The sequence below is a fragment of the Lithobates pipiens genome, unplaced genomic scaffold (assembly GCF_037356315.1).
Source record: "Lithobates pipiens isolate NorthernLeopardFrog02 unplaced genomic scaffold, aLitPip1_a1.2 Scaffold_8, whole genome shotgun sequence".
NCBI lineage: Eukaryota > Metazoa > Chordata > Amphibia > Anura > Ranidae > Lithobates > Lithobates pipiens.
Genome location: NW_027507903.1, coordinates 683,971,394 through 683,986,452, shown reverse-complemented (window position 1 = coordinate 683,986,452; position 15,059 = coordinate 683,971,394).

Below are 15,059 nucleotides of genomic sequence, written 5' to 3'. Positions count from 1 at the left end.
ACATGACACCTAGTAAACAACAGGCATGAATGGAATCTATTGGGTGCTTGGCCAATCACAGCACCCTGTACCATATGATAGCTGTGGCCAGTCACAGCATCACAATAGTAAACCATAAGTCATGAATGAAAGTCATTCATGATACACTATATTTTTAAAAGTATTGGGACACCTGCCCTTACACACACATGAACTTTGATTGCATCCCAATCTTAGTTCGTAGGGTTCAATATTGAGTTGGCCCACCATTTTCAGCTATAACAGCTTCAACTCTTCTGGGAAAGCTGTCCACGAGGTTTAAGCCCTTGTACACACGGTCGAACATTCCTCCGGAAAATGTCCGATCGGACCGCGTTGTCGGATAATCCGACTCTGTGTGGGCTCCATCGGACTGTTTCCGTCGGAATATCCGACCAACATAGTTTTAGAGCAGGGCTATAAAATTTTCCGACAACATGATCCGATCGGACTTTGTCCGATTATGTCTAGAGAATTCCGATCGGACAAAGTGCCACCTATGCGCAGATCAAATTCCTAGACCAAAGCTATTGGCTACTAGCCTGAACGTAGTCCCGTCGTAATGAAATAACGTCACCACATTCTGGACGATCGGATTGTCCGACAACTTTGTCCGACCGTGTGTATGCAACAGTTTCAGACAAAATCCATTAGACAAAATCCGTCGGACAAAATCCAACGAATTTGGTTGTCAGAATGTCCGACCGTGTGTACAAGGGCTTAGAGTGTGTCTATGGGAATGTTTGACCAGTCTTCCAAAAGCCCATGTGTGAGGTCAGGCACTGATGTTGGACAAGGAGGTCTAGCTCGCAGTCTGCGCTCTAATTCATCCCAAAGGTATTCTATCGGGTCAAGGTCACGACTCGTCAAGTTCCTCCACCCCAAACTCACTCATCCATGTCTTTATGGACCTTTATTTGTGCACTGGTTGGGAGTATGAAATTGTCCAAAATGTCTTGGTATGCTGATGCCTTAAGAGTTCCTGTCACTGGAACTTAGGGACCTAAGGGAACTAAGGGACCAAGCCCAACCCCTGAAAAACAACCCCACACCCAATGATTTGGACCACTGCACAAAGAAGGATGGTCAAACATTCCCACACTCCTAAACCTTGTGGACAGCATTCCCAGAAGAATTTAAACTGCTATAGATGCAAGGGGTGGGCCAACTCAATATTGAACCCTAAGACTGGGAAGCCTTTAAAGTTCAGGCATGGAGCTGCAATCCCCTGAGGGCTCATATATACACAAGCACCATTAGACTTCGGCTGGTGAGCATTTTGGAGCTTTGAGTTTCAAGCTGTGATTCTGATAAACTCACAGTAATGGGGATCCCAAACCTCATCCCTACTTATGGTTCAGTAAAATGTGTTCAATGTGTTCACTTTGAAAAAAAAAATTGTAAACGGATCATAAAATCACAAGAAAGTGTTTTTATAATTAGGAATCCCGTTCCAAATTTTTTGTTGTTCTAGTTACTCCATGAGAACGTTGCTTTTTTTGTTGGGTGTTATGTCACTCATAATTGTCATCGTCACCTCTTATTATTCATGAGCATGAGGACTATATCATCATTTTCAATGTAATTATATACTAACAGTTGGAGAATCTTATTAATTAAAAAGCTGAATATAGACAGATGACAGACTTACGCTGGTGTTTTAGCTGGACGAGAACGTCCCCCTTGATTTCGTAGTGTAGAGATAGCCAGTTAATGACATTTCCATGGAGGTCACCAGAGATGACCTTCTTGATGTCTTCTGGAGTCAGGACATAATCCCACATGTGGACGTCACCTATTTCACCGACCAATGACTGAGAAGCATCAAAAGAGTCTTGTTTCTGCCCCAAAATAATGTTGGTTTCGGCTGGGATAGAAGATCCTTTCATGGAGGCTCCTTCCGGGTAGAGTTTCCCATTGACCCAAAGTTGGACCACTCCAGTGTCGGAGTCCCAGGTCACACAGGTGTGTCTCAAAGACTCTGAGTCTGTCTTAAAACGAATGACTTCCTGGTTGATATATACAGAACAAGTGTCCGGAGGCTGTATGTTGATTAGAAAGGCCTTTTCCTCTTCGGGAGTACTAAGAGAGAAGACCGTATAGGGGCGTGAAAGATCAGAATAAGAGTGTAGACAGACGCCGACTTTCTGCAATGGCCTTGTGATTGTAGGTCTTAGAAGGACATGAGCTGTGTTGGTTTCATAGGGGAAGACGAAGACTTTACCTTCCAGGTCTACGGAAGAAAATAACGACCATTACTGCTACATATCAAAGCTTTTAGATGCTGAACAATAAACTCAAAGTACATTTACAGATAATAGAATTTGGAATAAAACGTTTTTTTTTTTAAATTGGGTACTCTCAGAGATCAGTAGATTCCATTTCATTTTGTTTCTAAATATTTATGTTTTGTATCCAGAAACTAATGTGCATTAGACGGTGTGGTCCATTTCGTTCCGAATCAAAATTCTGAAATTTTTTTATTATTATTCGGAAATTCAGATGTATCCGAATTTCTGAATTACAATAGTAACAAACGTAAAAGAATCTGAATTAATGGAACGAAATTCGGATGAAATTTGGACAAATTTCTATGCATACTGCAGCTGCTGACTTTTAACAATAGGACCTGGAGTCCAGCAGTGTCGTTTCCATCAGCTGTCGGGTGCTGCCGCCGCAAATGCGGGTAAGGGAACCTGGTAGTAGTGATGGCCAAACGGTTCGCCCGGCGGTCGTTTTGCGGCGAATTCCGGTCGTTCGCCGTCCGCCCAATCGGCGGACTATTGGCGCCGTTCGCCCGGCGGACTTCCGCATTTTTCTGTGTAAAAGAACTTTGACCTATGATGACACATCCATCATGGGGTACAGGACAGCCAATTGAGACATGACAGCACATGGACACTTGGACATTCCCCCTAACTTATAAATACACCCGATCCGGTGGCCATTTTACATTCTTTCTTCTGTCACTATAGGGAGAGGTTGCTGTGTGGAGTAGGGAGAGATAAATCACTAGCTATTTGGTACACAAAAGTTCTTTTCAGGACTGGTATAGGTGTTAGGTGTATATAGGTTTGCTGTGCTACTGATTGTTGCAGCAGCCTGAGTGTCTTTTGTCAGTTTAGAGAAAGGGACAGGGCGCTGTGTGTTGCTGTTGTAGGGACAGCCAGATTAGTCATCATCATCATCATTAGCTGTTACTATCAGGTCCACAAAAGTGCTATTCCAGTAACCAGTTATTGTTCCAGTAGCCTCTGTTTTGCCAGTTTATATAGGAACAGGCAGGAAGCAGTGTGTCAGGCAGTGAGGGTCAGTTTAAACAGTAGCTGTTACTATTAGTTCCACAAAGGTTCTTTTCAGGACTGGTATCAGTGGTATGGTAATAGGCTTGTGCACGTATAATATTCTTTCTTCCAAATATAGAAAGAATATTATACTTGACTGCTGCCCTTCTGCTGCAGTCTGCTAATCAGTCACAACTCACTTGTTCCACAAAGCTCTTTATCAGGACTGGTAACTTGGTCTGCCTAGGGTGCTACAGTACATAGGGTTGAGTGAGGTACAGTCTGCTATTCTGTAAGGACTGGTATCGGTCCACAATACATAGGGTTGAGGTGCACTACTGCTGACTGCTGCCCTATACTGCAGCAGTCCTTCAGCAGTATAGGGACTGACGTACAGTCTGCTAATCAGTCACACACAACCTACTTGGTCCACAAAGGTCCTTATAAGGACTGGTAACTTGGTCTAGGGTGCTACAGTACATAGGGTTGAGTGAGGTACAGTCTGCTATTCTATAAGGACTGGTATCGGTCCACAATACATAGGGTTGAGGTGCACTACTGCTGACCGCTGCCCTATACTGCAGCAGTCCTTCAGCAGTATAGGGACTGACGTACAGTCTGCTAATCAGTCACACACAACCTACTTGGTCCACAAAGGTCCTTATAAGGACTGGTAACTTGGTCTAGGGTGCTACAGTACATAGGGTTGAGTGAGGTACAGTCTGCTATTCTATAAGGACTGGTATCGGTCCACAATACATAGGGTTGAGGTGCACTACTGCTGACCGCTGCCCTATACTGCAGCAGTCCTTCAGCAGTATAGGGACTGACGTACAGTCTGCTAATCAGTCACACACAACCTACTTGGTCCACAAAGGTCCTTATAAGGACTGGTAACTTGGTGTAGGGTGCTACAGTACATAGGGTTGAGTGAGGTACAGTCTGCTATTCTATAAGGACTGGTATCGGTCCACAATACATAGATTTGAGGTGCACTACTGCTGACCGCTGCCCTATACTGCAGCAGTCCTTCATCGGTATAGGGACTGATAGTTTTGTCACAGGGTCATTTAAAAAATGACAGGCAGAGGAAGAGGCAGGCCCTTTCGCAGGGGTGGTAGGGGTAGGGCAGGAGCAACAGGCTTGAGCCAAAGTGGGAAGTTGCAGAAGGTGCGTTCAATTACTTTAAAGGATCCCTGTGCTGTGTTGACTTCCTCCTGGGCCTGCTTATTATGAGGGGCTCACACCATCCCTGTGCTGTGCTGACATCCTCCTGGGGCTGCTTATTATGAGGGGCTCACACCATCCCTGTGCTATGCTCATTATGAGGGGCTCACACCATCCCTGTTCTATGCTCATTATGAGGGGCTCACACCATCCCTGTGCTGTGCTGACTTACTCCTGGGGCTGCTTATTATGAGGGGCTCACACCATCCCTGTGCTGTGCTGACTTACTCCTGGGGCTGCTTATTATGAGGGGCTCACACCATCCCTGTGCTGTTCTGACTTACTCCTGGGGCTGCTTATTATGAGGGGCTCACACCATCCCTGTGCTGTGCTGACTTACTCCTGGGGCTGCTTATTATGAGGGGCTCACACCATCCCTGTGCTGTTCTGACTTACTCCTGGGGCTGCTTATTATGAGGGGCTCACACCATCCCTGTGCTATGCTCATTATGAGGGGCTCACACCATCCCTGTTCTATGCTTATTATGAGGGGCTCACACCATCCCAGTGCTATGCTGACATCCTCCTGGGGCTGCTTATTATGAGGGGCTCACACCATCCCTGTGCTGTGCTGACTTACTCCTGGGGCTGCTTATTATGAGGGGCTCACACCATCCCTGTGCTGCTCTGACTTACTCCTGGGGCTGCTTATTATGAGGGGCTCACACCATCCCTGTGCTGTTCTGACTTACTCCTGGGGCTGCTTATTATGAGGGGCTCACACCATCCCTGTGCTGTGCTGACTTACTCCTGGGGCTGCTTATTATGAGGGGCTCACACCATCCCTGTGCTTTTCTGACTTACTCCTGGGGCTGCTTATTATGAGGGGCTCACACCATCCCTGTGCTGTGCTGACTTACTCCTGGGGCTGCTTATTATGAGGGGCTCACACCATCCCTGTGCTGTTCTGACTTACTCATGGGGCTGCTTATTATGAGGGGCTCACACTATCCCTGTGCTGTGCTGACTTACTCCTGGGGCTGCTTATTATGAGGGGCTCACACCATCCCTGTGCTGTTCTGACCTATTCCTGGGGCTGCTTATTATGAGGGGCTCACATCATCCCTGTGCTGACTTACTCCTGGGGCTGCTTATTATGAGGGGCTCACACCATCCCTGTGCTATGCTGACATCCTCCTGGGCCTGCTTATTATGAGGGGCTCACACCATCCCTGTGCTATGCTCATTATGAGGGGCTCCCACCATCCCTGTGCTATGCTGACTTCCTCCTGGGGCTGATTACGGTGAAGGTGTCAGTGCTGTATATCACGGTGCTGATGTCAGTGCTCTCTGTCACGGTGCTGCTGTCAGTGCTGTATATCACGGTGCTGGTGTGAGTGCTTTATGTCACGCTGCTGATGTCAGTGCTCTCTATCACGGTGCTGTTGTCAGATGACTCTATCACGGTGCAGGTGTCATTGCTGTATGTCACGCTGCTGGTGATCATCTCCAGCACCCCCTTCTTTGCCGACCCTGGTCCCTGACCTTCCGTCTCCTCCATTGCCTTCATGCGCTCCACAGTCCTGAATTGTCAGAACATAGTTTTAGAGCAGGGCTATAAAATTTTCCGACAACATGATCCGATCGGACTTTGTCCCATTGTGTGTAGAGAATTCCGATTGGACAAAGTGCCACGCATGCTCAGATCAAATTCCTAGACCAAAGCTATTGGCTACTAGCCTGAACGTAGTCCCGTCGTAACGAAATAATGTCTTCACGTTCTGAACGATCAGATTGTCCGAAAACTTTGTCCGGCCGTGTGTATGCAACACAAGTTTCGGACAAAATCCGACGGATTTTGTTGTCGGAATGTCCGACCGTGTGTACAAGGGCTAATAGGTCGTCAGGAAATTAGATTACTAATTTATGCCCCTACAACGCCTGAAGGTGCTCCCTGCATGTTGGGCCTCTGTATGTTGTCAGGCTGTGGAAAAGTCCCACAGTATCACCATACTCAGGAGGAGTAGCAGAATGTATTTTGGGGTGTCATATGCTGTGTGTGTGAGAAATAACGTGTTAATATAACAATTCTGTGTAAAAATAAATAAATAAATAGATAAATATATATATATATATATACATATACTGTATATATATATATATATATATATATATATATATATATATATATATATATATACTGTATATATATATATATATATATATATATATATATATATATATATATATATTTATTTATATATAATTTCTTAATTTTACCAAGAATTGTGGAAAAAAATTGCAACTTCAAAAAACTCACCATGCCACCATCACTAAATACCTTGGACTGTCTACTTTCCAAAAAAAAGGGGACATTTGGGGGGTATTTGTCCTTTCCTAACATTTTAGGGCCTCAAGAAATTAGATAGTCCGTCAGTATATCAGGTGTGATCAATTTTCAATGATTGGCACCATAGCTTGTAGACTCTATACCTTTCACACAGATTAAATAATATCCACTAACTTGTGTTATTTTTTACCAAAGATGTGTAGTAGTATAAATTTTGGCCCAAATTTATGAACAAAAAATTACTTATTTGCTAAATGTTATAATAGAAACTTTACAAAATTGATGCTCTTTTTTCACTCATATCCCCCCCCAAAAAAAAAAAAAAGAAAAGAAAAATCTGGTGGTGATTAAATACTACCAAAAGAAAGCTCTATTTGTGTAAAAAAAAAAAAGATAAAAATGTCGGAAGGGAAGACCTCTGGGGACACGCCTCCTGACCTTTGGCGGAGGTCCATATTCAAATCTCTGAGTCCTAACCTTGTTCTTCTAGGGGAAACCCTAACCCTAACCCTACCCCTAACCCTGGCCAACATCCAAAATATATATATAGGGATTGAACAAGTCAAAAAATTGGTGGACTTTGTGGGCACATAATGAGAGGGAGACTTGTTCAATCCCCATATATGATAAAAATGTCATATGGGTACAGTGTAGTATGACCGCACAATTGTCATTCAAAGTGTGAGAGCCCTCAGAGCTGAAAATTGGTCTGGGAAGGAAGTGGGTGAAAGTGCCTGGTATTGAAGGGGTTGAAGCTGAACTAAGCCCATCAATGTAACAGTTACATTTCTGGCATGCCGGGATTGCTAACTGTCACATTCGCTTGTGCCCTCCACCAAACTGTCAAACCATGAAATGGCTGGAGTCATAACTGATCACATGTTCAACACCATGGCAGTTGCAGATCAAACAGAGGATATGGTGGCCGCACCCTTGGGCGGAGAAGTTTAGGAGGGTTTAGTTTCGCTTTAACTGTATATTGCAGCGGTTCTCAACCTTTCTAGTGGCGTGACCCCTTGATAAAATTTCCCAAGTTGTGGGGACCCCTAATGCCGCGTACACACGATCGGAATTCTCGTCGGAAAAAGCTCTGATGGTTTTCCCGACGGAATTCCGATGGAATTCCGCTCAAACTGTCTTGCCTACACAGTCACACCAAATTCCGCCTGCCAAGAACGCGGTGACGTACAACACTATGACAAGCCGAGGAAAAAATTAAGTTCAATGCTTCCAAGCGTGCGTCGAATTGTTTCCGAGCATGCGTAGGAATTTTGCGTGTCGGAATTGCCGCAGACGATCGGAATTTCCGATAGAAACCTTTTCCGTCGGAAAAAAATTAAGAACAGGCTCTCAAATTTTTGCTGGCGGGAATTAGGCCAGCAGAATTCCGATGGAGCCTACACACGGTCGCATTTTCCGATGAAAAGCTCCCATCTGTCTTTTTCCTGGCCGAAATTCCGATCGTGTGTACGCGGCATAACAGTAAAATTATTTTCGTAGCGTGGTTTGTCAGCACCCAAGGCAAGACAAGAAATTTCAATTTGCGCCCCAACCCACGGACATTTAGCGCTCCCTGAGTCCCTTTCACTTTTTTTCCCCCATCCCTCTCTCTAGCCGTCTTTGTTCTTTCTCTTATTCTTTCTCTCACTTTTTCTTTGTTCCTCCCCCTCTTTCCTCTCCCTTCCATGTATTCTCTAGTTTTCTTCCTTCTCTTACTCCTTGGTGGGGGGAACGGGATGAGTGGCAGTGCCGGCGGCGAGTTCTGATCAGCCAACTTAGGTGCTCTTGATCGAGGTCATCTGCTGATCTGAGAACTGTAGTGGGGACTTTTAATGGCAACTATAATCACAGGTGGTGTTACTCACTGTGTCTCCGACCTTGTGGTGTCTCGTAGCAGTGACACCTATACCAAAATCAGGAGATAGGGTCTCCTCCAGCCCCTCCCATTTCGCATTCCTCACCAGTCAGCTGACCTCTAGTTTCTGCCACCCCCCCCCCCAGCCATGCCATGAACTGAATGGGTGGCTGCGAAGAGGCTGAGTGGGCGGCCGCGGTCTCCAGGAACAGCCCAGCCGGGCAGCCGCAAAAAGGCTGGGAGAGCAGTGCGGGCTTCAGGAACAGCCCAGGATTCAGTAACCCCTGGAAAATCATCATTTGACCCCCGAGGGTTGAGAACCACTGGTATATTGTTTTCAGCCTAGAAAAGGTTTTTTAGCTCACTTCCAGACTTTTTTCCGAAATTCTTTGCTTACGTGTTACAATCAGTATTTTTTGCTAGAAAATGACTTACAACTCTAAAAGGTCATATATGCTTTTTTTTTTTTAACCACTTGGGTACCGCGCTATTGCAAAATGACGGCAATAGCGCGGACCCACATTTCCGGGACTACGTCTATTGACGTCGTCCCGGATACGAGCGGCCTGCGCGCCCCCTGAGGGGCGCGCGCGGCGCGCTCTGTGATCGGCGAGTCCGTGAGACTCGCCTGATCACCGATCCGTGTAAGGGGTCGATCCCGACCCCTTATCACGTGATCAGCTGTCAGCCAATGACAGCTGATCATGTGATAAAACGGAGCCGGTAATCGGCTAGTATTCCTCCTCGCGCTGACAGCGCGAGGAGAAAAAAAAAAAGCCGATCGCCGGCGGCCGTGTTCGGGACATCAGTCCCGATCACGGCCAGCAATTTAAGCGGACACCTGCCCCCTGCCAGTGCCCACCTGCCACCCGCAGTGCCATCCTGAAATAAAGTAAGTGCCCCCCTGTCAGTGCCACCCAGCAGTGCCCATAGTGCCCGCAGTGCCCACAGTGCCACCCAGCAGTGCCCACAGTGCCACCCACAGTGCCACCCAGCAGTGCCACCCACAGTGCCACCCAAAATCTGCCTCAAAGGTGCTGCACCCCAGTGCCGCCCATCAGTGCCCAGCAGTGCTGCCCATCAGTGCCCAGCAGTGCCGCCCATCAGTGCCCAGCAGTGCCACCTATCAGAGCCACCTATCAGTGCCACCTATCAGTGCCCATCAGTCCCATCTATCTGTGGTACCTATCAGTGCCCATCCGTGCCACCCATCCGTGCCACTTATCCGTGCCACCCATCCGTGCCATCTTATCTGTGCCCATCTTTGCCCATCAGTGCCGCCTTATCTGTGCCCATCGGTGCCGCCTTATCTGTGCCTATTAGTGCCGCCTTAACTATGCCTATCAGTGCCCACCAGTGCAGCCTATCAGTGCCCACCAATGCAGCCCATCAGTGCCCACCAATGCAGCCCATCAGTGCCCACCAATGCAGCCTATCAGTGCCGCCTAATCAGCGCACTTCAATGAAGGAGAAAAATGACCCGTTTGCAAAATTTTATAACAAACTATTAAAACATGATTTATTTATTTATTTTTTTTTTGCATCTTTTTTTGTTTGTTTAGCAAAAAATAAAACTCCGAGCTGTAACTAAATACCACCAAAAGAAAGCTCTATTTGTAGGGAAAAAATGATAAAAATTTCATTTGGGTACAGTGTTGTATGACCGCGCAATTGTCATTCAAAGTGCATCAGCGCCTGAAAGCTGAAAATTGGTCTGGGACTGAGGGGGGTTTAAGTGCCCAGTAAGCAAGTGGTTAAAAAAAGCAGGGGCCCTAGAGAATACAATTGCGGTTGTTGCAATTTTTTTTTTTTTAAGTCACACAGTATTTGGGGACAAAAATACACCTTTTTGAATTTGAATGCAAAAAAGCACAATACATAACCCGATTCTTTGTAAAATATGATGTTGCGCCAAACATGTCACGCTTTAAAATTGAGCACGCCCCTGCAACGGCGACAAACAACGTCAATTTTACTATCCATAGGCAAGGCTTTTAAAAGCCTTTACAGGTCACCACTTTAGATGTACAGAGGGGGTCTGGTGCTGGAAGTACTGCCCACGATCCGCAGTGATACCTCACACGTGTGAGATGATTGCTGTTTGCATGCTTGCGGGATCGACGCGCGCGTTCGCCTTTGTGTGCGAGCATGAGGGGGCAGGGGCACATATTTTTTCAGTGTTTTTACTTTTTTTTAATTATTCACTGTTATTGCTGTCACAAGGAATGTAAACATCCTTGTGACAGCAATAGGCATGTGACGGGTCCTCTATATGGAGAGATCTGGAGTCTTTAAGACCCCCCAAATCCCTCCTCTGCCCTTAAAAGCATTTAAAAGACCAAGCTCTGCGCTTTTGATTGAAGTGATGTCAGGTCATACTTCCAGGTTACCATAGCGGAGACCCAATCAAAGCTGATCCCAGGCGGCAGTGGTAGGACAAGGCCATCCAGCGCCCAGGGCAACAATGCCAAACTGAACTGCACCCCCCCTACCCTCTGGTTTAGGGTCAAGGTGCACACATCCCTGCAATAAACCATTGCGCCTGGGGCAGCTGCTTCTCTTGCCTACCCCTTGTCCCTGCTCTGCTGGATGAGAGAGCCTGAGGAAGCCGTAGAAAGCAACGGGGGGGGGGGTTGCAAAAGCAGTCTAGTGGTTATCTAGCCGCTAGGATTACTTTAACAAGACAGCCGGCCACTGGCTTTAAAAATATAGTATGGGGGTGATGCCTGTGGCTGAATATCATCCCAGTATAACCACCAGGTTAGCGACGCCCCTCACCTACAACAACATTAGTATAAAAGACTGCTACGTAGGTCGCGTGACCACGCCCTCTGCAGACGTAAACACGAAACGCGTCAGGGCGTGGTCACGCGAGCAGAGAAGGGGAGTGAGAGCCGACAAGGACCCGGGTCTTCAGACGGGGACTGCGACGGACGAGAGCTGCAGCCCACTGGTGAGGCGCTTGTATGGCACATCTGACACCCCAAATTTTACTGGCTTTTTTAAAATGATTATAATGTAAGCATAATTTGTAAGGGGGGCAGGGTAATCTGATTCTTAATAAAAGATACTACACTATATCAGACCCCTTGAATCTTTTCTATGTCCGCAACTAATGAGTGAGAAACCAACGGAGCACACAGAACCATACAGAGGAGTTCCGCACAGCGGAGATAGGCTCAAAAGAGACTAGTGTCTGGTAAGCGGCCATCTGAGTGCATATTCACGGAGGTGAAAAGTTTGGTGAAGGTGTAGGACTGTACCCACGCATATCCAGGCACATTGGAAGATAGAGCACAGAATATACATGCTAATGATATAAATACAAATGAATGTGAAGGGCTCTATTCTGTGATGCTGGACTGACTAACGTGGAACAGTGTGTGTTCACATCTATTGAACATAATCCTTTTTTTTTTGTGTTAGTGGTTATAAGCTCTTGAATTAGGTATTGGATCTAAAGGTACTTCATGATTTGAATAGGTGATTGATGGTTACACTGATATGTAGTATAAGCGCTGTTAGTGGTCGGATTTGGATTTCCAGGCTGATCACATTTTGAAGTATAACCACCGAAAGTCCTATCTGGAATCTGGGATAGCACTTCTGCTTGTACTCCATGAGAACATTGATTCCTTGTGTGATTTTTTTCACTTATAATTGTCATTGTCACCTCTCAATGCTGATGTACATGACAAATAAATCATCATTTTTTAGAGTTATTCTGTATTGAACGCTGGAGGATCTTAAAAATGAAAGTGTATTTAGATAAGATGACAGACTTACGCAAATTTGTAGGCTGGAGAAGAACGTCCCCGTTCATTTCATAGACTAGAGCCTTCCAATTAATGACATTTCCATGGAGATCACCAGAGATGACTTTCTGGATGTCTTCCTGAGTCAGGACATAATCCCACATGTGGACGTCACTTATTTCGCCAACCAATGACTGAGAAGCATCAAACCCTCCACCATAAGAACCTTGTTGCTGTCCAAGAATAATACTGGTTTCAGTTACACTAGAAAACTGTCCCCAAATATATTCATGGGAGGAATTCTTCCCATTGGCCCAAAGTTGGATCACAAAAGTTTTCGAGTCCCAAGTCACACAGGTATGGCTCCAGTCCAAAGGCTCTGAGTCTCTCTTGATAACATTGCTTCCATGGTTTATGTATACCGTATACGTGGTTGGAGCCTGGAACCTGATTAGAAAAGCATCTCTGTATGTTGGAGTAGCTAAAGAGAAGAGGGAATACTGGCGGGAAAGTTCACTGTAGGTACGTAGACAGACACTGACATCCTGCAATGGTCTTGTAATTGTAGGTCTTAGAATGACATGAGCCGTGTTGGTTTCTTTAGGGAAGACGAACATTTTACCCCCCAAGTCTAGGAAAGGAAACAGACAAAACTCATTACCGGTCCTTATCAAAGCTTTAGATGCAGAACAATAAACTCAGCATTCATTTATAGTTGATAGAGCCTAAAAAATTACAAATAATTAGTTACCCTCATATATCTCAAGAGGATCACTAATACCGCGTACACGCGATCAAATTGTCCGGCGTACTTAGTCCGCCGAAACGCATTTTACCAGACAATTCGATAGTGTGTGGGCTTCAGCGGACTTTGTCAGCGTGAAGTCCGGCGGACTTAGAAAGTATTTTTGCAGTCCAATCTTCCCGCCGGACTTGGGTTTCAGCGGACAATACGTCCGTCAGTGTGCTAGTCCGGCGGACTAAGAATGACGCATGCTCAGAAGCAAGTACGAAAAGGAAGCTATTGGCTACTGGCTATTGAACTTCCCTTTTCTAGTCCCGTCGTACGTGCTGTACGTCATCACGCCAGCAAACGCCGGACTTTCCGTGTGTCCCTGTGTGGCCAAGTCCGTTCGGTAGAAAGTCCGCCGGACTATCCGCCGGATTGTTTGCCGGACTAAGTACGCCGGACAATTCGATCGTGTGTACGCGGCATTATATTTCTTCTACTTTGTGTAGAGGTTTGTCGTTTTCAGATCCAGGATCTCGTATGAAAAGAAAACAAATGTGCTCTGACAGCTTCCGTGTACCACCTTCCAATGCCGCGTACACACGATCGCACATTCCGACAACAAAATTCATGTTTTTTTTGTTTTTTTTTCCGCCTCAAACTTGTCTTGCATACGCACGGTCACACAAATGTTGTCGGAAATTCCGAACGCCGAGAACGCGGCGACGTACAAACACGTACGACGAGGCCGAGAAAAAGGAAGTTCAAAATCGCCAGTGCGGCTCCTTCTGCTTGATTCCGAGCACGCGTGGAACTTTGTGCGTTCGGAATTGTGTACTATTTCCGACAACGGATTTCATTGTCGGGAAAATTTGAGATCCAGCTCTCAAATTTTGTTCGTCGGAAATTGCGATGGGAAATGTCCGTTGGAGCCTACACGCGGTCGGAAATTTCCGACAACAAGCTCCCATCGCACATTTGTTGTCGGAAATTTTTCGAGCGTGTGTACGCGGCATTAGTTGGCCAAAAAAAAAGGGAATTTTTTTTATCTGCCAATGTTCTGATAATATTTGAATTAAACACAGACCTCATTTCTGAAATATAGGAGCCTCGGCACTATCAGGTATATAAACTGGATGCCACATTCATGAATAGATTAATATTAAAACTAGACGTACATTTCATTGTTATATTAAAGAGGAAGTAAACCCTGATGAGTTTACTTCCGCTTTCATTCCCTGCAAAGGCAAAGCATAATGGACTACTATGCATCGAATAGTAGCCCATTATGTGTCACTTACCTGACACAGGAGCCAGCGAAGACGCCGCTGTCCCCTGTAGTCCACCGCATCCATCTTGTTGGTGGGGTCTCGCAGCTCCGCCGCTGTCATTCGGCGAAGCCGCGATGACGTCACTCCCGCGCATGCACACGGGAGCCGACACGCACGGCAGCTCCGTCGCTGAGAATGCCGCGCTCAGTGCGCCTGCGCGCCGCTGTCTATGGCGCATGCGCCGTAGACAGTGGTGCCCGTTTTCGGGCAAATATCTCCTAAACCATATAGGTTTAGGAGATATTGCTGGGACCTACAGGTAAGCCTTAATCTAGGCTTACCTGTAGGTCAAAGTGGTTTGTAAGGGTTTACAACCACTTTAATGGTTGCAGGTTACCATATGGCACTAAAGCTGAGCTCATTGGTTTAGTTTGGCTCTCTGTATTTAAGTATCCCATAGCCTGATAACTTGGGTCAGTGGGGCTCTCTGGGGGTGCCAGTGTTAGACAATGGGCCATTGTACAGTTCTAAATAAGGTATGTAATAGTTCTTCACAATAAGATGGTACAGTGGGGAAAGAAGTGAATAGTAGCCATATGGGCAGTGATAGAGAGTTGGGTTGCTAGTTG